Raw genomic sequence first — 25,065 nt, forward strand, 5'->3', positions numbered from 1 at the left:
TGAGCCCATGATTATATTTCCTGATAAGCCATGCCAACTGGTGTCAAGTCTCATCTGGATAACATATTTTGTTGTTGTCATTGTTATTGTTTTTTTATCTACAGGTCTAATTGCAATTTATAAATAAGTACGTATTTTCACACAGATATTTTAAAGCTGGTTCTTTTCATGATAATTGCATCAGTAATAAAGTGAATGAAACTCACAATTTTACTTAACTGACTCAACATTTATCATTTGTCTTGAGTAGGGAATACTTCCAAGACAAGAAATTAATTGGTGAGGAAGAAGGGATATGCTAATCTGAATCTGGCTTCCCAAAGCTTTAGCCAAATTATTCCTGATTTGCCAACAGGTCAAATACAAAATTTCTCTTGAAGTAAAGAAAACTTAAGGAGTGTTCTATGTTCTGGTGAGCTGATTTTCTCAACCATTTTTAATACTGTAAATGGAATCTTTAAAAACAAACAAACAAAATCTACATTCATCCAAAGCCAAAAATCTGTACACAGTCTGGACATTTGTGCAAAAAAAATTTAAAAGGCTACATGGAATTAAAATGACACTGGTCATTTACTTTCTAACTCAGGACATACCCTGACTTCCTTGTGTTGGTTATATGTCACTATAAGATGCAGTTATTTATTTATTTTTAATTTTTTTCTATTTTTTGTAGAGATGGGGTCTTGCTATGTTGCCCAGGCTGATCTCAAACTCCTGGTCTCAAGTGATCCTCCCATCTTCACCTCCCAAAGCACTAGGATTACAAGTGTGAGCCACTGTGCCCAGGCTAAGATGCATTTTACTCACTTAAGAGAACTAAACTGTTCAGATTATGAATTGACAAGTCATATCAATTCTAGTTTTAAGTGACTGTCAGAAGACAATCACACACTTCATCTACAAATCAGCATATGTCTGTAACATCGTCCTCAACTCAGGAGGGCAGATGAAAGCCATTCTCACACATGTCATTCACATTATCAGCAGAAACTGTGCAGTGGTGGGTAGAATTCCTTTTGTTTAGTTGTACGATAGCGATAGCTAATTAAAATGGCATTTAAAAATGAATGCCTAAAACTTGTGCTAACCCGGGAAAATACAGACATCTTAGGAATAAGAAGACAAAAAGAGACAAAGAACTATTCTTTAAAAGTGGAAGGAGGCCGAGACGGGCGGATCACGAGGTCAGGAGATCGAGACCATCCTGGCTAATACGGTGAAACCCTGTCTCTACTTAAAAATACAAAAAACTAGCCGGGCGACGAGGCGGGCGCCTGTAGTCCCAGCTACTCGGGAGGCTGAGGCAGGAGAATGGCGTAAACCCGGGAGGCGGAGCTTGCAGTGAGCTGAGATCCGGCCACTGCACTCCAGCCTGGGTGGCAGAGCAAGACTCCGTCTCAAAAAAAAAAAAAGTGGAAGGAACAGAGAGAGGGCAAGGGAGAAGTTTCTTCTGGAGTGGGGAGGAAACACAAAACAACAAAATAAAATGTTTCTTCTTTTTTGGATGAGAATAAGAGTAGCCTTTGAAATTTAAAATTGATCTTTGTCAATGAGTCATTTGGAATTCAGGATCAGGCAAACTAGCTTGAGAGGCTGGGGTACTCACCTAGTGGAGAGACCTAACAAGTAATATTTAAATAATGTAGCTGCAGCCTGAAGTCAAGGATACCAAAGATATTGGCAAAAGTCAACTGGCTACCATCATAAAGGTGTGCAAAGGTCAACTATGGAATCAGGCTGTGCTGTTTATTGCCCCTGTGGCCCCGAGCAAGATACTTAATCTTTCTGTGCCTCAGTTTCCTCCTTTGCAAATGGAGATAACAATGGTACCTACATCATAATTATTGGGATGATTAAGTGGGAAAATGCATATAAAATGCTTAACTGGGCCGGATGCAGTGGCTCACGCCTGCAATGCCAGCACTTTGAGAGGCTGAGGCAGGCGGATCCCTTGAGCCCATGAGTTTCCAACCATTCTGGGCAACATAGCGAAACCAGACTCTACAAAAAGTACAAAAATTAACTGGGCGGGGTGGTGTGTGCCTGTGGTCCCAGCTACTCAGGAGGCTGAGGTTGGGGGGATCACCAGAGCCTGGGAGGCGCAGATTGCAGTGAACTGAGATCTGCCTGGGTGACAGAGTGAGACTTTGTCTCAGAAAAAAAAAAAAGTGCTTAACTGACTAATCTAATGTAGTGCCTAATAAATGGTAAGCCAGTGTGACCATTATTATGAAATTATCAGTATGCGCTGATTACAAAGATCAAGGGAGGCTGGGTGCAGTGGCTCACGCCTGTAATCCCAGCACTTTTGGAGGCTGAGGCTGGTGGATCACCTGAAGTCAGGAGTTTGAGACCAGCCTGGCCAATATGGCAAAACCCTGTCTCTACTAAAAATACAAAAAATTAGCTGGGCATGGTGATGTGTGCCTGTTATTCCAGCTACTCAGGAGGCTGAGGCAAGAGAATCGCTTGAACCCGGGAGGCGAAGGTTGCAGTGAGCCAAGATCGCGCCACTGCACTCCAGCCTGGCGCCAGAGCGGGACTGTCCCCCCTCCAAAAAAAAAAAAAAAAAAACCAACCCATCAAGGGAGCAGAGAATCACAAGCTGAAGAAGAAAGCAGCATGGTGGTGCTACGTTTTGAAAAATCTCCTACAACCCTGGAATTTTCCACTAGGTACTTGGCTATGGTTATAGTTCTCTCTCCATGGCAGTCTGTAATGGAAAAGACTTTCAAGGATTCAGAGAAGAGACTCAGAAAGGACTCAGAAAGGTGGAGGACTGAGCAGTTAAGTGGAGGAATGGGGCTGAGAGATGAGCACCAACTTGCCCCGGGGTAAAGCTGCGTGGTCAGCTTCTCCCGCTGGCAGGTATGGATAGAACAGGAAGCGGACTGTGCTTCAGCAAGGAGGAGCTGGGACTTGGTGATACCTGATGATCATTAAACCTACGAATTTATGCCAATGTTAAAGACCATTGGACATTATGGTGGGGAGTGCTGGCTCACACCTGTAATCCCAGCACTTTGGGAGGGCAAGCGGGGCGGATCACTTGAGGTCAGGAGTTCCAGACTAGCCTGGCCAACAGGGTGAAACCCTGTGTCTACTAAAAATAGAAAAATTAGTCTGGCGTGGTGGTGGGCTCCTGTAATCCCAGCTACTCAGGAGGCTGAGGCAGGAGTATCGCTTGAATCCGGGAGGTGGGGGTTGCAGTGAGCTGAGATGGAACCACTGCACTCCAGCCTGGGCAACAGAGCAAAAACTCCATCTCAAAACAACATAAGTAGGCCAGGCGTGGTGGCTCATGCCTGTGATCCCAGCACTTTGGGAGGCCGAGGAGGGCAGATCACCTAAGATCAGGAGTTTGTTTAAGACCAGTTTGGCCAACATGGTGAAATCCCATCTCTACTAAAAATACAAAAATTAGCTGGGTGTGGTGGTGGGCCCCTGTAATCCCAGCTACTTAGGAGGCTGAGGCAGGAGAATCGCTTGAACCCGGGAGGTGGAGGTTGTAGTGAGCTGAGATTGTGCCACTGCACTCTAGCCTGGGCAACGGGGAGAGTCTGTCTCAAACACACACACACACACACACACACACACACACAATAGGCCATTGAACATTAAAATGGCTTTTGGATATTTTTTAAAAGACTAAATTTTTCATCTTTCTGTCAAGGACTTTCCTGACCATCCTTTTTAAATATGCACCCTCCAAGTTTTCAATCGCCCTTCCTTACTTTGTTTTTCTTCTTAGTAATTAGCTCCCTGTAACATATTCTACTACTAGAGTTTCATGTTCATTGCTTGTCTTCCTAGTATGTAGATATAAACTCCGTCGAGCAGGCTGTTTTTGTTCTTGTTGTTCACTGCTATCTCCCTAGCACCTAGCCCAGTGCTCAATCAGGATTATAGCAAGTGTTCAGTAAATGTTTGTTGAATGAAAGGAAAAATTCTCATTTAGCTTAGGGCATTTGTAGTGGGGCAACCAGATGGCTTCAGGAGGCACCTCTGAAGATTCTGCGTTGCTCAGATTATGCATAAGGAATAAAATATCGTTAACAATTTGGTTTTAAATTTTCTGTATCCTTTTAACTCATCACGACAATAAACACATGACATTAGAATCCTCTGAGTGATGTGTGAGCTTCTATGACTTTATTCCACATGAATTTGGGCCCTGCCAAAGCTTTCCAAATTTTGCAATTCAACAGTTGCTATTTAAAGAGGGGGTAGGGATGGAGGGGGAAAAACTCCAGAAAGCAAACGTCCAAAACAGGAGTGGCTAATAACAGCCACTATGTATTGAGTATTTACTGTATTCCAAGCACTAGTCGGCTTTTTTTTTTTTTAAATAAAATTCTTCCAAGTTAGATATTATACCTGTTTTGCAGATGGGCAGATCAGGGCCTCATCTTTAGTAATAAGTGGAGCCAGGATTCGCATCTTGTTTTGTCTGAATCCAAATTTGTATTTCTCCAAAATTTCAGATTGCCTTTCAGTGTAAGCTTCAACCTGTTCCCTACAGAACAGAGAGGAGATCTGTTATTTTGAAAAGATGGCAAGTTAACACTCGGTCTGCCCTGCCTCACAACTGAAATGTTTGCAGCGCCCGCTGTGAGCAGATGTGCTGGGTTGCAGTTACCCTGTGATGTTTGTGCTCAAACTGAAGATCCCTATCAATGCAATGAGTAAGACATGAGTTTGAGAAGAAGCAGTGATGACCTTCTTTTTCACTCCTCCCGCTGATGAATTTCTACATCACTGTGCATGTCCTGTGCTTTGCAGTCATTCCCTAGGAACTCGAACACTTGACCCAAAGATACTGCTCTTACTAACACTACATTTTAAACTCCTCCTCTGGACTCACTCCCAGAGCCTGCAGCACAATCTTTAAAAACCTTGGCAATGATGGCAAAATCTTTTTCCTTTTAGAGTGGATTTGATTTTAGGAGACAGCCATTCGGAGCTACGTCCAGTGAATAAGGTGGGTTAAAAAGCCAGGTACTATTTTGAGTCAAAAACAAGTTGTGAACAGAATGCAGAGATACTGGTTTTGTTTTGTAGTTTATTAAGCTGTCTCTCAAGGATATTGTAAAAAGGGTCTAAATGCACTTTGACTAATGTCTGCAATGTTGCAAAAGTGCATCAACTATCGAGGGACTGCTTTGAAGGGAAACGGTCATTTGACTACATTTGCTCTGCTCTGACAGGCTTTTTTAAAAAAAGGTGTATCATAACTTTAGAGCCACAGCTTGAATTATCACTTCGGATGCTATCATCTTCCACAACAAGACCCTGTCTTCTTATGAATTATGGCTCTGCAATAAAAAGAACCAGGATGTGAATGTTTGCTAGATCAACACAGTTATCCAGGGCAAACAAACCAGAATAAACACAGCAGTTGAGAATCCTGAGAACCGAATATTCACTGAAACAAAAAGCAATATGTTATGATACATTAACATATTTAAAGAGAAAATAAATGATGAGAATAACAGCAGGGGAAATGATGTTTTTATGGTTATAGCAATAAGAGGGAAGCTAGAAGATGTTTCAAATGCTATTATCTGGTTAAGCAGGGTGTTTTTTTTTTTTTTTTTTTTACAATGAATTAAAATGCATAAAGAGGAAATCACCCATGAGATTTCTAGCCTGTGGCATTTTGAAGCTATTTCAATATTCTGAATTTAGAAAGTATTTTATATCAATGTATGTTTACACTAAAAGTTACATCAGAATTAAGATCATTCTCTTAACCTTTTGTAGTTTCCATCATGAAATCTCTCAATCAGAAAGAAAGGATATTTTGTTTTAATACAGTTGTTCATCATCCAGTGGGGAGCTGGGTGAGAATAATTGCAATATGACTAATGGCCTGGGTTTGAAATTCAGAGCCTTCAGACAAGGTTTTAGTACATATTACCTATCTTCACAACTCACTGAAATATTTTATTAGGTGGCATAAAGGAGGGTCTGTATAAACATTAAAAGCTACCCACTGAATCTAAATCATTTCAGTTAATATGCCAATAGCAAGGGGTAGGGAAAGGCATCTTACTAACCCAGCGTTGAAATAATTTAGTAGATGAATCACATCTCAAGATTTCTAAGATTTACTATTCATACAATTACAGTTGTCATTAAGAGTTTTCGCTGGTGTAAGTGGCATAACAGCTTTGCAATGAGCAAACATAGTGCTTATGCATGAGTTCAGGGTACACAGGTAGTTGTCATATTATTTTAAAAACCTCAGTAAAAGAGGTCTTTGTTCACAGGAGACTATTAAAGTAAAAGTAAGCTGTTCTTTTGCCATATCAGAGAACATTTCTGATGCAGGTGGTTTTGAGAAAGTAAGTCTTTGCTTTTTCACCTTGACCTGACTGGGACCATTTGCACAGGGAATCCTGGAGGGGGCATGTTCAGGGCCAAGAAAATGGGCCTTGGGCCTCGGGGCTCTGGCTGCTCCTCCTTGCCCGCACTGGTTCAGTTCTCTCTGTGGGGAGGCAGTGGGAGTGACAGCCAGGACAGATGAATGGGGTGAATCTGGGTTCTGGTTTTCGTAGGCCATAGGGTCTTATGCAAATCATTTAACCCGTTGAAGTCTCTGTTTCCTTGGCTGTTAAAATAGGGTTTAAAGTGTTTACTGTAAAGGGCAGCTGTGAGGCTGTGAGATGGGAGAATCAATCTACTGGTCAGAAAGCGGTTGTTGAATGACTGTTTGGTGCCTGGGATTTCTGAGTGAGCAAGGCTGGACCCCGAGCCCTGGGACCTCTGAAGTGAACACCACAGGGCCATTTGGTGAGTGCTCCAGCCGTGTTAACACAACGTGCTGTGGAGCCCCTGGGAGGGCACCTCACTGGGCTTGCAGGGGAGGTGGGTGGTGGCTACAGATGGCTTCCTGGAAGATGGCTCAGCGGGGGCCTCTGATTCCCAGTTAGGGACTGCGGACCCACGGTTTCCTTCCTCATGCCACTCTGAAGTCCCCAGGATTTCCCCCTACCCCATCCCAAGGACCGACCACACAGCATCAGAAGGGACACGCTGTGGGGCTTGGGTGCGGGTGCGTGTGTGTCTGTGAATGTGTGCATGTATTTTCAGCGTTTGCTTCCTCCTCTCACCACTACCCCTGTCGGTTAAAAGTCTGTTAAAAGAATGAGAACAAGAGAGAGAGAGAGAGGAGAGGAGGGGCGGGGTGGGGGAGGAGGGGAGTGGGGAGAGAGAGAGACACCAAAAAGACATTTTCAAGAAAGGAAGAAAATTAGATGGCGACCCCCTGTCCCCTCTGTCTAAGAAAATCCTCTCTGAGATTAAACTGTGTGAAGATTAGAGGCGTGTAAGTCAGGAGTAGGAGGAAGCCCAATGCTGGCCTGTACCAGATCATCTAAAACTGGCAATTCCAGGCACAGAAAGCCAGTTCTTCAGAAGCAGAAAGGTGGTCAGCCATGGGGTGAAAGGGACAGGGGTCTCGCAGCCAGGCATGACAGTGCCCTTCCTAGTCCCTTCCAGGATGGGGTGGGAGTGCTTGTGCCTGAGGACACACCCAGTCCATCCTGACTCTGGAGTATGTCTCCACTTTCGTGCAGAAAATGGTACAAGACCTGAGGCCCGGAGCTCATGATAAATCATGCTGGTGGCGTTTCTAGCTTTGTTTCCCAAAGGGCAGAGCCTCACCTCCCTTTCTACTTAGGAGATGGAGGGGGTCTGTCCGTACAGGAAGCTGTCCTTGTGTGACTCCTCTGCTTTCTGAAGGGGAGACAGTGTCCCCCTTAAAGGACACTGGATCTCTTGTTGGAGGGGCAACCAGTTTTGAACTCTTTGCCTCTTTAAATCTTTTAGAAACTTGAATGAGACAAACTTTTTATCCTGAATTTTCTGAAGCATATCTGAAGTCATTTTTCTTTATTATTATTATTATTATTATTATTATTATTATTGCTGAAGTCTCACTCTGTTGCCCAGGCTGGGGTGCAGTGGTGTGATCTCGGCTCACTGCAACCTCTGCCTACCGGGTTCAAGCAATTTTCCTGCCTCAGCCTCTTGAGTAGCTGGGATTACAGGAATGCACCACCATGCCCAGCTAATTTTTGTATTTTTAGTTTCACCATGTTGACCAGGCTGGTCTCGAAATCCTGACCTCAAGCGATCTGCCCTCCTCTGCCTCCCAAAGTTTTGGGATTATAGGCGTGAGCCACCGCACTCTGCCTATTATTATTATTATTATTTTAGAGACTGGGTCTCGCTATATTGCTCAGGCTGGTCTTGGACTCCTGGCTCAAACACTTCGCCTGCCTCGGCCTCCCAAAGTGTGGGGATTATAGGCGTGAGCCACTGTGCCCGGCCCATGAAGTCATTTTTCATCTCTGGATAAAACTGGAACATCAAAGCGGTGTTGTGGGGTGGCACACTCTGTTAATCTCCTGCTGCACTCTCCCCGCCGCATGCCCTGGAGTTGCTTTTAGTGAACAATTTGGTGAGATGCAATCAGCATACATGGAGGAAAAGTGTAAGGAACCACCTCACAGACTTGTGGCTGGCTGCGTGGAGTCTAAACATAGTGTTTCACTTCAGCCATGTTGTCTCTCTATGGGAATCCAGGGGGCAGAGTTCCTCTTTAATCTCAGCACTGGGGAGCCAGGGAGACCTCATGGTTCTGAGCTCTTTGTTTATGTTTCTCCCGTGGGCAAAGAGTTTTCTCTGTGGTGGTGTTTCCTGCTTCATACCCGTTGCTGAAGAGCGTAGAGCCACATGGCACACATTCGCTGTAATTAACCTTACCCCCTGTTTCAGTGTCGCTTTTGTCTTCACTTCTCTTGGCCTATTTTCATGTTTCTTGTTTTTAATTGTTTCATTTTGCTAAGGTGTAAGTATTTCTGCAAGATGCTCTAAATCCTTTGATGAACAAAACCAGAAGTAAATAAAATATCCACAAGCTTATGTTCTGCTCAGCGGATAACATCACCATGGTGATCTGGCTTTCCACAGAGGATTTTCCCTTTCTTTCCTTTCTTTCTTTTCTTTCTTCCTTCCCTTCCCTCCCTTCCCTTCCCTTCTTCTGTCTCTCTCTCTCTCTCTTTTTGAGACAGAATCTTGCTGTGTCCCCAGGCTGGAGTGTGGTGGTGGATCGCAGGTCACTGCAACCTCAACCTCATGGGTTCAAGCAATCCTGCCTTGGACTCCTGAGTAGCTGGGACTACAGGTGTGGTTGCCCAGCTAATTTTTATATTTTTGTAGAGATGGGATCTCACTATGTTGCCCAGGCTGGTCTCGAACTCCTAGGTTCAAGCAATGCTCCCCCCTCAGCCTCCCAAAGTGCTGGCATTACAGGTGTGAGCCACCACCACCGCACCTGGCCTCCCACAGAGGATTTTCTAGGAGATAATGTGGTCTTCAGAAGGCTCAAGGATCTCAGCTGGCAGATTGAGTTCTTACTATGCATCAACAAATTGACACTTGGGTTCATATGAAAGTCTTGTGAACTTGGTAATTGTGTGTCTATTGATAAGAATGCTCACCTTGTGCCATTGATTCCCTCTACAACTATGCTGCAAGCACAGTCATCTGCTTTCACTTCTTTGAACATGCCAACTTCTTTCCTACCTCAGGGCCTTTGCATGTACTGTTTGCCTCTGCTTGGAATGTTTTTTCGTCCTTCTCATCCATTAGAGTGGCAGCAGCACTTTAGAATAATCAGAGGGGTTTAAAATAATATTGATGTCCGGTCCCCACCCAGCCCAATTAAACCCAAATCTTTGAGTGTGGGACTGATGCACTGATAAAATGAAATAAAAGGCATGGAGTTGATTTTATCCTTATGGCCAGCAGGTATTTTGACCAAGCTATCACCGTGAGCGGTAGCATCAACAGTTACTCAGGGATTCGGAGCACAGGGGGTTGTGACCACATCACGAAAGTTCCATTTGTTGGGTTAGGCGTTTAGCCATAACCTAAGTAGTTGCAGATGGTCTCTACACCTGGATTGCCCATTAGGACAAAACAAGTAAACTTGTGTTTTTAGGCAAATAATGAAACTCTGAGGAGTCTGAAAAAGCAACTCATCGCCAGGTACCTCCCAGCCCAGGTGCCCATCCACACAGGTGTGAACGCACGGCAGGGGCTGCTTGAACTCTCACTAAGCCTGCGTCTGTTCTTTGCAAAATATTATTTGATAGTTTTTAATGCAGCAAAGCAAGGCAGACAACCCACCTCCTGTTTTCCCCGAGCTGATGTGAGGAAAGTTCTAAGGTGCTGTTTCCTAAGCTCGGATTAACCAAGACAGATCAGTGGCATGGACTCTTTGTTTTTGGTAATTTTACTTCCATGAGGAATCATTTGGACTCTTCAGTCTTCCATTCTTCAGTTTTACGTAGGGCTTTGCTGGAGGAAAATCGGGTGAAGCGGGAGAGAAATACAGTCTCGGAGTGGGGTGGGAGATAAATTCAACGCAAACCCAGTGGTGCAGCAAAGGCCTTATTCTGCCTCTGATCTGGGGAAGTTTCATATTCTAATGGAGAGAAACGCACGTGCACACACCCCCCCTAAACCCACACAAATGAAACCCCCTCTGCGGAGAAGCCAGCTACAGGAAACTGACTTAGGCACAGGAACTTGCTAATCTCTTTTGTCACATTCGGATTGCTCCTGCTGCCTCACGCACACTAAACCCAACCATCTTGGGGTGGACTCCCTGCCAGCCCAACTCTTGTATTTTCAGTTCTTCCAGTGTGAATCAGTTAATGTTCTCGGGAGCGAGGGAGCGGTTGATCCTAGGAGGAAGTCAACCACAGTGAAAAGGCTTGGGCCGCTTTTGTTTTCACATCCTTTTGCTGAACAAATTTGATTTCCAGAGTCAGTCATTTTACTGTCAAGAAATTCCTTCGGCATTCTGCAACAGGTAAGGATTTTGCTTCTTTAAAAGTATTTCTTTGGTGTCAAAAGAAATTTTTCTAATTTTGTTTAGGTTTTACTCTAGGCCAAACATTGTAATGACTCTGATCTACCTGCTATAAGGTGTAGAACTAATTCATAGTGGGACGGCCGGGGGGGTGTTGCTTTGATATTCACTGCCCCTCACCACAGTCCTAACAAGATTTTTGAAACATTAAAAGTTACAACCGTTGGCTTTTTGATTTTCCAGATAGTCTAGAAAATGCATATGCTTGTGACTGACTGTGGCTGGGTTCAACCGTATGGGTAGTTTAAATACTACCCAAGGTTTGATGAAGTAAATCTAAAGACTAAGTTGTGCAAATCTGAACTTTAAAGTTGTCTAGTTCAGAAAAGAAACAGAACGGAAATTCTAAATGACGTAGATTTCAATCTGGAACTTCTAGCTTGTGTTTTTCGCCTCTCGCCAATGCTAATGCCCATTTCCCAAAAGTGCTCTATGATGTATCACATGTAGTTTTTAATTAAATTTAATTTTTCTTCAGAGGTGGTTTGATATGGAGATATGCTACGAGGTACCAGTCAGTAGCCTGAGTTGTAACTAAACAAAGTTTGGGAAATCACCGATTTTAGGTGCTTTACTAAATGAAAGGTGCCATTGAAGTACTCAAGCAGGCAACAAGTAGTTGGTGATCCCTTACTGGTTCTAAGCTGGTGCTGTGGAGTATATAAGAGAAATATTTTAAAAATCTCTACTTTGAAGGGCTGTATAATCTAGTAGTCGTGATAAGAAGTAAAATTTAGGAAGCAGTGCAAGATGAGAATTCAGTGATGAGTGGGGATCACAGGCTTGAAGAGTTCTGTGAATTCCATGCAGGTGGTCTGGGGGCAAACTGGAGTCGTTGGGAAGATCTGGGCTTTGGAAGGATGCGAAGTATTGATAGAAGAAGAAGGGGAAGGTGATTTCAGACTAGGAGGACCTTGTGGGCAAAGGCACAAAGGCAAGGCTGACGTGGAGATGATAAGGCCAGTTGAAGAGACACTGGAGAAGAGAAGATAGTTTGTTTTACACATTGCAGGAAATCAGATTAGACGGTTAGGGTGTGGATGCAAAAGGGAGGACCTTGCAGGCACTGGGGAGCAGTGACCCCATTCAATAGTCACTGGTCTCCCTCTGCCCTGGGCTGCGCCTCCTCGGCTCTCACGGCACTAGCAGAATTCCATGTGAGAGGAAGCTTGTCGAGTGTAGCCTCTTCCCACTGGGGCTGCTTTCTGCATCCGTACACCTGACTGTGGGCCTCCATTTGCCGTCTACTGTCTTCCCTTAGGACATCATTTACACAGAGAAAGGTTCGTGTGGCTCGGGGTACAGGTAAGACCTCCACCTATGGTTTCTACATTTTAAGGAGGCCCTTCAATGATCCGAGAATTAAAGCGGTCTTCCTCTTGGGAGGACGAGTTGGTTGATGAATGATAAGCAAGTCTCTATTCCTCAAAAGCCAGTCCCCAAATTCCATGAAATATGTGTTACTTTCTTTGCATGTCTAAATGAGATGACATGGGTATGCTTCTGTTCTTTTTCTGGACGTTGTTTAGAGAGTCAGTAGATCGTAATAATTCAGACACTTTTTTTCTGGACCATAAAATATCTGAACCCATATAATTACAAACATACAGCATGGTGAATAAGAACCCAACTTTTGAACAAGATCGCTTTGCATCGAATCCCCATTCTATCATTTCTGGCTGTGGGAACCTCAGACAAGTTACTTCACTTCTTCAATGCTCAGATTTTTTTAAAAAATTCACAAAATAACTCTAATAACACGAATAATAACTGAAAATACCTACCTCACAGGGTTGTTGCAGAGATCAAATGAGATAAAAACATGTAAAGCATGTAGCCTAGTGCCTAATTTAAAAAAATCTCTCAATAGATACAACTCTTATGATTCTTCTTAAGGACTTGGCTATTGACACAAATGAAGGTGTTATGAGCCCTGGCTTAAGAGCAAGAAGCCTGCAAATCCCAACATTCCCCTAATCCCAACATTCCTTTCCAGGGAAAGTGGGGGGTGACAGGTGGAGGCTGGGGATTAACATTTTTTGAGCACCAAATATGGACAAAGCACAGGGTTGGATGTTTTTCTAGTGGGAATACATATGAAGAAAGGAAAACAAGCTTGGAAACTGCTATTTCAAGCCTTTCTGTAACAGTTTCTCTAGCTTATGAGAGAGGTCCTCCGAGTAGCTGCTGCATTACTTGTGGGCCTCCTTGTTTGATGTTGCTCTCTGAATGTTTGAGTGGAATTCTAGAGGTGATTTTCATTAGAGGCAGAGAGCACGACCTTTCTTCCTTGCCCAGTTTAAATTAAATTATTCTATCTTACAATGTGTTAATTTTGGTGCTAACACACAACTAAAATTCCATTTCTACTTAGGAGTGGGGATCATTGTGGCATTAAGTGCTTATTTGGGTTCGGGATGCTTGGATCTGGGTGAAAGCCAAGATTAAAAAGCATCCTGCTTCCCCATTCCACTCTCTAGGTTATAAATATTTTTTGGATTAAAAGCCTCCTATAAAAAATGGAAATCCACCTGGTGTGTTAATTGTGCAGGGGATTCCTAATTATGTGCGCAGATGACTTGAGTCAAACGGTGGTAGTGTTCCTTCTAGAGTCCCACTGGTGTCCTAAGGGAGGAGGCTCTGGAGCTTTGTGTATGAAAAGGGATGGGCACAGGTCAGGATGGGGTGCACAGGTGGAGGCTGGGAGGCAGCATGACAGAGTGGGAGGCTGGGGTGGGCAGTGAGAGCAAGGAGGGTGTCAGAGATGGAAAGGATGACCCCAGCGGGGTGGTAGGGTGCCAGAAACTTAGGGCTCCTCCGTGGCCCTGTAGCCATTTGACTCTAGCAACTGCTTGAATGCCCTGAACAACCTTTTGATGACTTGCACAAGAGGTTGTCATGCTGTTGCCCGGATGTGGACAGTTGTTCAGCGATAATGATCATGTTTCTGGTGTTTCAGTGTGGAATAGTGGTTTCTAAAGCTGGCTGGACAGCAAAACCACTTGGGGAGCTTTTAAGAAACTGAAATTCCATGTCTCATATCCCAACCCTCACATGAGATCCGGGAATCTGTGTGATTAAAAAATGCAAGCCCTAAAACAACTTGGAAAGTGGTCGTTTTACAGGTGGGGATTTAGGAAACAAGAATCCAGAACTCTCCTACCAGGGCCCCAGAAACTGTAAGTTGAATAGTGCTGAAATGAGGCAAATTGATCTATTCTCTATTGTGATTAATATCTTTACACAGAAAGTATTTTCCTTTGTTTTGAGTTTATTCCTTGGGATGAGTTACTGGAGTAGGGTGACAGGGTCAAGGGTGTGAGGATGTTTAGCTCAGTCATACCTACATTTTAACGTGCAAACATAGGGCGCCACTAATTTAAAAACCAAAGTGTTGTATACATGCAGAAGCTACATATTGTTCTGGGGCAGTCCAAAGAGGGGAAGCTGCTTTCAAGCGAGAAAGTGCCAAATCACACTCTTTTCTGGTAAAATGAATGCTAATGAATTGCTTTTGGAAGAAATTTCCAGAGCATTGCTAAATGTTCAAGTGTTTCTTAGAGCATAAGTTGAACCTTTCTTATCTCTGCACTCAGATTCTCGTAAAACTGAAGTCACAGTGACCTCTTCCTCATTTCGTAGAAAAGAAAACCAAGGAAGAGAGTGGTTAAGAAACAGAAGATACGGGTCTCATCACATTTGCCTGAGAACTACATATAGTCATCCATTCAGTGCCTCATTAAGTAAATAAATGATCGAATCGTTTGTATACATGACCTCACGGAAAAAACACCGTACAATGAATGCTTGAGGGTGGGTAGACGGAATTATTCAACCCAGACAGGCGTTAGATGTTCACTGTATCCTCCCTTTTTTTGCATTAGATTTTGTTTATTATTTGCATCATCTGTGGACCTAAAAGCATGCTCATTGTTTGTCACACAGATGGGAACAGGGTGAAATTTCAATTAAAAAAAAAAAAAAGATGTGCTCTTGCAAAATATCAAGGGAGATGTTTACAGTGGTGTTCTAGAACAGGCTTGCTTACAAGTGCTGATTGTCATATTTTCAGAAATTTTCCAAGCCACTGAAGTTACTGACTTCTCTTTATCTGTATTATGGAAATGCTATATAATAATGTGCTATCTGAGCATCTCTTTTCAATTTAGTATTCAGCGATGTCATGTTGGTGGCTTGAAACTGGCTATGGTAAAAGTATTTACACTGTGAAAATCAGCAAACACAGTAAATCAGGCTCCCCACTTTTTTTTTTCGGGGCGTGTGGGGGCAAGCATGTTGTAAACATTTACTAGCATACTACTGAGGAACTGTGTAAAATACAAATATGGCGATTTGACAATATGTACCAAGAGCCATTAAAGTGTTCATACACTTTGATCCATTCATTCCACTCCTGCAAATTTATTCTGAGTAAATAATTCAAAGAAGAAAGAAATAATATGCATGAACATATTCATCGTATTATCATGTATAGCAGCAAAATCTGAAAATAACCAAAACACTAAGCAATAGGGGTTCTGGCAACAATAACTCCATGAGATTTTTTTTTTTTTTTTTTAAGACACAGTCTTGTTTTGTCACCCAGGCTGGAGTGCAGTGGTGTAATCACAGCTGACTGCAGCCTTGACCTCCTGTGCTCATTTGATCCTCCTGCCTTAGCCTCCCAAGTAGCTGGGACCACAGGTGTGTGCCACCACACTTGGCTAACTTTTTATTTTTTGTAGAGACAGGGTCTCACTTTGTTGCCCAGGCTGGTCTCCATCTCCTGGGATCAAGTGATCCTCCTGCCTCGGCCTCCCAAAGTGCTAGGATTACAGCCACGTCATTGAGCACAGCCCGTGGGTTGTTTTAAAGTCATTAAAAATCATAGTTATGATGGTTATGAAAATATATTTGATATGATATTAGGTTAGAAAAGCAGAATTAAAATTTTTAATTACATTCTGATTTTGTTATGAATAAGAATTAAATGTGAGCTGTAAAAAAATGGCAGCATTTGGTATGTTAGAATGGTGAAATAGGAGAACTTGTTTTTATTTCGTTTATTGTGGTCGTGGTGTGTGCATTTAAGAAATTTGGAGAACCCCCGTTAATAAGTGATCTTGAGTAGTTGTAATATTTAGGAGGAAGGCTATGAGTTTTGTGAACCACATGGGGCTTACCTTTAACCAATAAATATTACTGTGAATCCCTGGGCAGGGTATTGTAAAGGGAGTTTGGAGCTGGGCAGTGTGAGCTGTGGATGCTAAAGGGGTTTCTTTAGAGCAGCTTAAGGAGGAGGAAGAAGTAAGTAACTGTGTCCTGAGGACTTGCTAAAGTAGACTGCAGGGCCTGAGAAATAGCCCAGAGAAAAGCTACCATCAAAGGCCAGAGAGACGGGGGAGAGAAGGTTTCTTAGGAAGAGACAAGGAGATGCTGATCTCAGAGGTAAACAAGATGGATAAGAAAATAGCTCCATTTTGACCCGAAAAAAATAGGGGCTGAAACCAGAGAAGAAATGATTTTTGTAAAGCAACGGTTCTCAAGTTTTATTTATTTATTTATTATTTTTTGAGACGGAGTCTCACTCTGTCGCCCAAGCTGGAGCGCAGTGGCGAGATCTCAGCTCACTGCAAGCTCCGCCTCCCGGGTTCACGCCATTCTCCTGCCTCAGCCTCCCGAGTAGCTGGGACTACAGGCGCCCGCCACCTCGCCCGGCTAGTTTTTTTGTATTTTTAGTAGAGACAGGGTTTCACAATGTTAGCCAGGATGGTCTTGATCTCCTGACCTTGTGATCCGCCCGCCTTGGCCTCCCAAAGTGCTGGGATTACAGACAGGCGTGAGCCACCGCGCCTGGCCGGTTCATTTTAGTGTGTTTAAGAATCACCTGGATGAGTACGGGAAGAGTTAACTAATTTAGCATCCAGGTTCCATCTCCATGCATTCTGATGCGGTTGGTCTGGACGTTGGCAGGAATATGCATTTTTAACAAATCCTCCCACCCTGTGAAGACTGCGATGTGAATTACCTGAAGATTACACTTTGAGAAACACTAGTGGAATAAAGGTAAACAGTTTGGTTTTGTCCAGGGAAGGTATATCTGTGAGTGTGTGAATGTGTGTGTGTGTATTGTGGGTGAAGTGGTTACTTAAAGGCTCAGAATTGAAGGACTTATAATATAAAAGGGGAATGAAAACAGAGAAAGCCCAGAGGGACAAGTTATTTATTTGTTATAGAAACAAACAGCACAAAACAGGAAGCTGTACTTATGATATTCCTTAAAGGAATATAGTTTGTGGCACAAAATTATCTTGCATATTTAAACAGTTTTGTCCGGCATCTGAACAAATTAAAAGTAGCTATGGCCAGGGGAACTATGAGCACAGAGAAAGAAGGTCATGGGGAGAGTCTGGGGCCCATAAACAGTCTCTTTCCGGCCATTGAGAGGTGGTTGTTAAACCCGTAGTAGAATATGGGAGTGCTATGGACAGAAAACACTCTGGACCTTACTGTATGATAACATTATGTTAAAGAAGAAAAGAAAGTATATTTTTGATGAAATGTAGTACTTTATATACAGAACTCTGCACTAAAAATAGTCATAACAATTAAACTTACGCCATAACAACCTTATATCACAAAATAAACATATGAAAGTGAATGACATCGCAGTAGCCACGGTTCTGAGATTATCTGCTTCACCTGGCTTTGGAAATTTAGTGATTGTAATAGCTTTCAAATAGCCTTCAATGTCTTGTGCTTTTCTTACGATGGAGATGATTCTTTTACTTTAATCACATTCCGCATCATCAGGGCCTCTAATCTCTCGAGACATGGTGTGGTAAATCAAGGATAAGTTAACGACCCATCTTAACACTGGAGGTGCAACTCACGGGGTCTGTTGGATGTGCAAGAGTCTAACGCCTGAAATCAGACCTCTTTCTACAAGCACGCGCTAACTATTCTATTCCCCATCTAACAGGGTTTTTTATGGACTGATTGGCTTATGCTTTGGAGCAATGTTTCCTAATCACTATTTTTGGCCACGGATTCGTTTGACGATGTAATGAGAGCCAAAGACTTTCTCATACAGGGACATGAACATTTGCCGCAGAGGCTGAGGGGATATAAGGACCCTCTAAAACCCATTCACGGACTCTCAGGGATCCAGAGGCCTCATGTGAGGAGCTCTGGCCTCAGCAGAGGGATTATTGCAGAGGAAGTTCTGGTTATTACTGACATCAGATTAAGCTCATAAAGACTGAAATGCTGCTTCTCCAACTGATGGCTGAAATGCTGCTTCTCCAACTGATGGCTGAAATGAGGGTAAGATGGCAGATACATGTGTAGATTTATAGCATCAGATCCTTAAAATGAGTAGCATGTGGGGCTAGAGTTGGTTCCCTTCAGATAACATGATTAATGCTCTAAATTGTTAGTTTTGAATTCTCTCAAGTGAAGCCAGGGTTGGTTCCCATTTGGGAAAGCAGTCTCTCAAGATGCCACTTTAATGTCTTACTTATCAGCTCGTGATGCCTTGGGTGGCACAAGAAATGCAGGCAGCGCCAGGTGAAGTGGCTCATGCCTGTAATCCCAGCACTTTGAGAGGCCGAGGCAGGCAGATCACCTGAGATCAGGAGTTCAAAATCAGCCTGGCCAACATGGTGAAGCCCCGTCTCTACTAAAATTACAAAATTAGCTGGGCGTGGTGGCACATGTGCCTGTAATCCTAGCTACTCCGGAGGCTGAGGCAGGAGAATTGCTTGAACCCAGGAGACAGAGGTTGCAGTGAGCCGAGATAGTGTCACTGCACTGCAGTCTGGACAACAAAGCGAGACTCAGTTTACAAGAAAAAGAAATGCAGGCAGGTTGTAAACACTGGTTTGGCCAACTCTAGAGTGTAGTGAGTAGTGTGGGGTCACCTGATGCCCCTAAGCAACATACTGGATACCAGCCCGGCTGCTTTTAGGGTGAAAGGCATTAGCATTAGCCAGTGGGTAACATGCTTGCTTCTGAGTGTAAGAGGTAGTTGTCCTATCTGAAGCTGAACATCTGGTTGGGCTTTGATAACTTTGAAGATAGTTCTTTTCCTTTTGATCACAGAAGCCCAGTTGGTCATCTTCCATTAGTGGGTATCTGACCTGCAATTTGGGGAACTGAGTGTTTTCAGCTGAAAGCTTTGTTCATTTCCTGTCCTCCCAGACTGTAGTATCAGGCACGGTATGGAGACTTACCCCAAACCCGTCTGTTTAAATTAGCCAACCCTGCTGGAAGCGGTAAGATGAAGCCACATTCTCATGTCACGGTCATACAGTGGATTGACACAGGATGAGAAAGAGAAACGCACTCCCATCTCCATCCCTCCAGAGAAAAAGAATGTGAAATTGACTAATTACATTGTGAGTCAAGGTTCTCTTGGTGTGAGATAGCATAAAAATTGGAAATCTGTCTTTGAGATAGAAAGGGAAAATCGATAACAGATATGTTCCTGTAATCAGTGTGCCTTAACTTCTATAACCATTTTAATTATTGCACATCCATGACTAGGTTTCTTGCAAGTTTCAATATCTATTTTAATAATAATATTGCATCATACAGTCACAGCCCTCAAAACGCAAATATGCCATGTACACCAAAGTTTGGTAGCAAAGTCTCTACTCCTCTTACCTCCTGGAGATTATTTTCCTCTGCCAGGTCATTATGTCTAGCAACCTAATGCAGAGAATGGACTGGCACACATCTTTTCCTTGGCTCTTTTCCTTTCTTTCAGGCAGGACCCCTACTTTTCATTTGTCTTCCCTCCAGGTCCAGCTGTCACCTTCTTGAGAGCCTCTAAACATACAACCCTTACTATGAACCTTTTTCTCCCTTTTTCGCATTTTTTTTCTCAGTTGCCACAAAAAATTCTCCTGGTCTTTGTTCCAGTTTTGAGCTGAAAATGATCCCAACTGTGGTTGAGAAGCATAAGAATGCCTGTAATTATTCCTTCTAACAAGGAAAAGGAAACTCAATATATTTAGAGTCAAATTTAAATGACGTAAAATCAACTACAAAAACCTTTAAGGGACCTAAAAATCCCCTTTGGTATACTTTTTCTTGATAAAACCTGATTTTCCTCAAGTTCTACTATTTGGGCAGTAACTTGCTGAAATTTATATCAATAACAGTCTTTCTCTGTCTTCTTCACGTGATAAGGAAGTAGGAGAGAGGGTTGGAGGCACATACAGGAAATAGGAGGGGAAAAGCCAGAAAAACCCTTACTTATTGACAATACCACAATTTCCTATATGTGCCAAAACAATATTGTCATATATTCCTAAACACAGAATATCTGTCAATATCAGAGAAATATCTATAATAATATCTACTTTAAAAATATAATAGCAATGGATATTTGTTGTAGCAAATAAAGCATATGACTTTTAGGTTAAATATACTTGTATACATCTTATTTGTGAGTCTTTAAGTGTTTATGTATTAAAATTGCCATCAGGCCGGGCGCGGTGGCTCATGCCCGTAATCCCAGCACTTTGGGAGGCTGAGGCGGGTGGATCATGAGGTCAGGAGTTCAAGACCAGCCTGGCCAAGATGGTAAAACCCCATCTCCACTAACAATACAAAAATGAGCCAGGCGTGGTGGCAGGCACCTGTAATCCCAGCTACTTGGGAGGCTGAGGCAGGGAATTGCTTGAACCTGGGAGGCAGAGGTTGCAGTGAGCAGAGATTGCGCCACTGCACTCTAGCCCAGGCAACAGAGTGAGACTCCGTCTCAAAAAAAAAAAAAGAAAGTTATCATCCCAGTGTTTTCCCTCCAAGATGTGCAAAATCTACAGAAAGAAGCTTAAACATTGACATTGCTTCCTAATGTGATAGAAATACAGCTAATAACTTAAAGGATCATTTGAAGTAACAAAAGGCAACTCTGAGTATTTTATCTGAGTCCTGAGGTTGGCTTTTCTTTTTTCATCCTCTACATTTCAGGAAAAGCAATTGAAATGTAGATTGTGGCAGTGTTTCTATTACATTCTAGAGCTATGAAAACACATGGATAGTTTTCAGGATGCAACAGGAGGGTTCTACGTAAAACTTGGGTCCAGAGTTCAAACCCCAAACTAATAGTTTTGGATTTCCCCAAGTACTACCCACTTAATATGTCACCAGGAAAGACCCATCACACACATATATGGAAGGAAAAATTAAAGTTTCTCCTCCAGCAGGGGCTAGATGCTTGTGGCTTCTGTTTAAAAACTAGATGGTGGCCGGGCACTGTGGCTCACGCCTGTAATCTCAGCACTGTGGGAGGTCGAGGCGAGTGGATTATCTGAGGTCAGGAGTTTGAGACCAGCCTGGCCAACATGGTGAAACCTGGTCTCTACTAAAAATACAAAAATTAGCCGGGCATGGTTGCTCACGCCTGTAATCCCAGCTACCTGGGAGACTGAGGCACAGAATTGCTTGAACCCAGGAGGCAGAGGTTGCAATGGGCTGAGATCATGCCACTGCACTCCAGACTGGGCAACAGAGTGAGACTTGGTCTCAAAAAATATTAAAAACAAAAAAACTAGATGGTACAATTGTGTTTTTTAAAAAATCACCAGTGTTTTCAGCCTATGTTTCTATCTACTTTTTTTTGGACCTGTGACAAACCAACCTTATAAAGTTATATTATCCTCTAGCTTCCTCTGATTTACTTGTCCTTTCTTTGGAGGACTGAAATGGTCATACTCTGTTTATTTCCCTACACTCACTCGGACTATTTGGAATTTAAATGTTAGTGCTCCTTCCTTTATAAATTTTGTCGTGATTGGTTTTATTTCTCAGCAGGTACATAGCTCATTATTTTATCCATTAATTATAGTTACTTTTTGTTTCCTTTGCCAATTTTGGGATTGCTTAACAACTCTTAAGAACTATTTCATTAACAAACTAGTAACCAATGTAAAATGCAGAATAAATAACAAGTTCAGTTGCCTTTATAGTCTTTAAGGTTTGCTTAGAAACTTTTAAATTATAATCAAGTTTTTTCTTTTCCTACAAAATATTGGCCAAAGAACAATTTATGAACAATATCATCAGCCAGTCAGGAAAACGAGCCAAATAATCCCTTCTTCTCTCCACTTAATATGCTCTATTCTAAATTATTATTTGGAATTGTTTTAGGAGACTTTAGAAAGGCCTCTTTTCAGAAAAATTGTGAGTTGTTAGGCAACAACATGAATGGTCAGCTTTAAGTTGTTAATGGTCTTTTACCACATTTAAGAATTATTCCTAAGAAAACAATGCAAGGTGTTTTATTATAAAAGCAAGACTTCTCAACAAAATGGTGTCTGCTAATAATAGAGAAACCAAGAAACAACTTAAAATGCCCAACAGAAATGTATGAGGTGATAAAGGTGACAAAGTGAGACCCTGTCTCAAAATATATATATATATAATATTTGTATTTATAATATAAAAAGGCCTATATACGTATTCTTATACTTGATACGTATTCTTATACTATCTTATTATATACGTATATACGTATATATACGTATATATTAGATACGTATATACGTAATACGTATATATTAGATACGTATCTTATAATATACGTATCTTATTCTGATACGTATATTCTTATACTATATACGTATTCTTATACGTATACTTATACATATTCAGAATATGGAGGTAAATAAATATGTTAGAAATTATCTAGTGTGTGATAAGATTACATGATTTAAAATGTTTTTCATTTTTTCCTGTCTTTTCTATAAGTAGCATATATTGTTTGTATATTTAAAAAAAGGCCAATAATCTTTATTAAAAGAATGTCAGTTTTCAGTGTGAAGTTAATAATGAAATTAATTAAAATGATTCTGGCATGATACTTTTTTTTTTGACATTTTAAAAGAAACCTAATGCTTTGAAAGCCCTAAGTCTATAATTAAATTGTATCTAATAAAATTTAGAGGCTCTTTAGATTTAGAGGGGTTTTGAGTTTCTCAAAGCATAGAAAACCACTTTTAGTGAGAGATGTTGGAATTATCAGTTAAGTTTGTGAGTGGTTTCTATTTTTAAAATATGAGATAATTAGCATTAGCTAGTATCATAATTTAAGCAAAATATAAAATATTCAAGTGATGAATACAGATGATTATTTCTCCATTTTAACCTGTAAAAAGGTTCCCAAAGAGATTTTTTTTTTCTTTTTTCTTTTAGTGAGACAGGATCTCACTCTGTGGCCCAGGCTAGCGTGCAGTGGCACGATCATGGCTCACTGCAACCTCCACCTCTTGGGCTCAGGTGATTTTCCCACCTCAGCCTCCCGAGGAGCTGGGACTACAGGAATGCACCACCATGCCGGCTAAGTTTTGTATTTTTTTGTAGAGATGGGGTTTCACTATGTTGCCCAGACTGGTCTTGAACTCCTCAAGCAAATTCACCCATCTTGGCCTCCCAAAGTGCTGGGATTACAGGCCTGAGACATGGCGTCCAGTTAAGAGATCCTTTAAGAAGCACATTTTCCTTATGCATCTTAAATATTCAGTTAGAAAAGAATTGACTTTCAAATATTTTGAAAGACATATCTCCTAGGTAAATCATAAATATATCCATTTTGTGTAAAGTAGGAAAATAAAGGAAAATTATCTTGTATCTTTTCATGACCATTTTTCTACACAGTAATACCAAATATCTAAAAGTTTGTTAATTCCAAATGCCAAATATTAGTTGGAATACCATATAACTCTTTGAAATGTTGATTTGTTTAGTGAAAAATACTTTTCCTCTGAAATGGGAGTGAAATCTCGTGTCTGATTTGTGTCATATTCCTGATTACATGTGTGTGTGTGTGGGTGTGTGTGTGCTTCTTTCCAGCTTGGTTTACCAATGACTCATGATCCTAAGAGGACAGCTCTTGCTTGTAAGGCACCCAGCTGATCAATTAACATGCTTTGTATAACGATTGTATAATTGAAAGTGATACAATACCTACCAACGGGGGAGCTTAAAGCAACCAGGATTCATTTCTCCACGTAACAGGAAGGTCGGAGGTCTGTGTTTCCGGCCCTGGGCTAATGGCTCAGTGAGACTGCCTACCATTCTGTTGTCTTTCGTCATAGCTGCACGATGACTGCCGCAGCTTCTAGCTCTGTGCTCCATTCAAGATGCATGGGAAGGTTGGAGTGGAAAGGAAGATGAGTTGGCAGTGGCTGTTTGATTTTCCAGGAAACCAAGAATGTTCCCGGAGACCTCCCAAACAGATACCAGCTTCCGTGTCATTGGTAGAACAAGGTTACACAGCCACCCCAGCTCCCATGAAGGTGGGAAACAGGAAATAGGCTTATTATTAACAACTCCCTTAGACCACACATTGCTAAAAGAGAGAGTGGATGGGTGTGGGAAGCATGGTGGAGAACAGCGTGAGTGTTGGGCTAGGGTGTGGATAGGGTGGTGCTGTTGATATCATCCCCTATGGGAAGGATATTGCTTTTGTGGGAGGGAAAAGGCAGGAAAAATATCTCACTCTTTATATGTATAAAGCACAGTCATACATACAGCATATATACAGACATATAATTTATCTATGGTATTAAAATTTCATGGAAGGGGTAATTAGGAAAAAAGCGTCTAAAAATGCTCTTAAGGAGATGATGTTGAAAAAAAAGTTGAGAAATGCTGGGCTAGACCAAACATGATCCACTGCCCGAAGCTTGCATATTATCTATGACTGATGACAAAGAGAGGCACAGGTATGGAGCAGAAAACTAACAATGCCTGCTACGGAGAATGTCATAAATTAATGAACAGCTTACTTTATGTTGTCATTGTTGGTCTTCTCTCATTGTACTGTAAACATCTTAAAAGTAGGAACTGTGTCTTATTTGGATGTATATCTTTGTATATTAGCACACTAGTCCTTCAAGAGGTATGTTTTGTAAGTTGAGTGGAACAAATAACATTTTATTTAACATATATTTTATTTCTATTTTTTTATTTTTTTTATTTTTTTTATTTTTTTTTTATTTTTATTTTTATTTTTATTTTTTTTTTTTTGAGACGGAGTCTCGCTCTGTCTCCCGGGCTGGAGTGCAGTGGCCGGATCTCAGCTCACTGCAAGCTCCGCCTCC

The 25,065-nt window shown here is 41.9% G+C and overlaps 1 protein-coding gene across 9 annotated transcripts in view; it reads left to right on the forward strand.

Moving 5' to 3' along the window:
- The first annotated feature begins 4,661 nt into the window (after positions 1-4,661).
- Positions 4,662-25,065, forward strand: part of RHOH (ras homolog family member H) — a 54,038-nt gene continuing 33,634 nt past the window's right edge. For 2 of the 9 annotated variants that reach the window (XM_033214049.1, XM_033214044.1), the window contains exon 1: positions 10,338-10,891. The gene's annotated coding sequence lies outside the window, so the exon portion shown is untranslated. Of the gene's footprint in view, positions 4,985-6,639; positions 6,799-10,337; positions 10,892-11,324; positions 12,257-15,995; positions 16,400-16,696; positions 17,018-18,256; positions 18,278-25,065 lie in introns of those variants that run through there. The other 7 variants (XM_033214051.1, XM_033214048.1, XM_033214047.1 and 4 more) reach the window with 7 other exon arrangements.

Source organism: Trachypithecus francoisi, unplaced genomic scaffold, assembly GCF_009764315.1.
Source record: "Trachypithecus francoisi isolate TF-2019V2 unplaced genomic scaffold, Tfra_2.0 Lachesis_group1, whole genome shotgun sequence".
Taxonomy (NCBI): Eukaryota; Metazoa; Chordata; class Mammalia; order Primates; family Cercopithecidae; genus Trachypithecus; species Trachypithecus francoisi.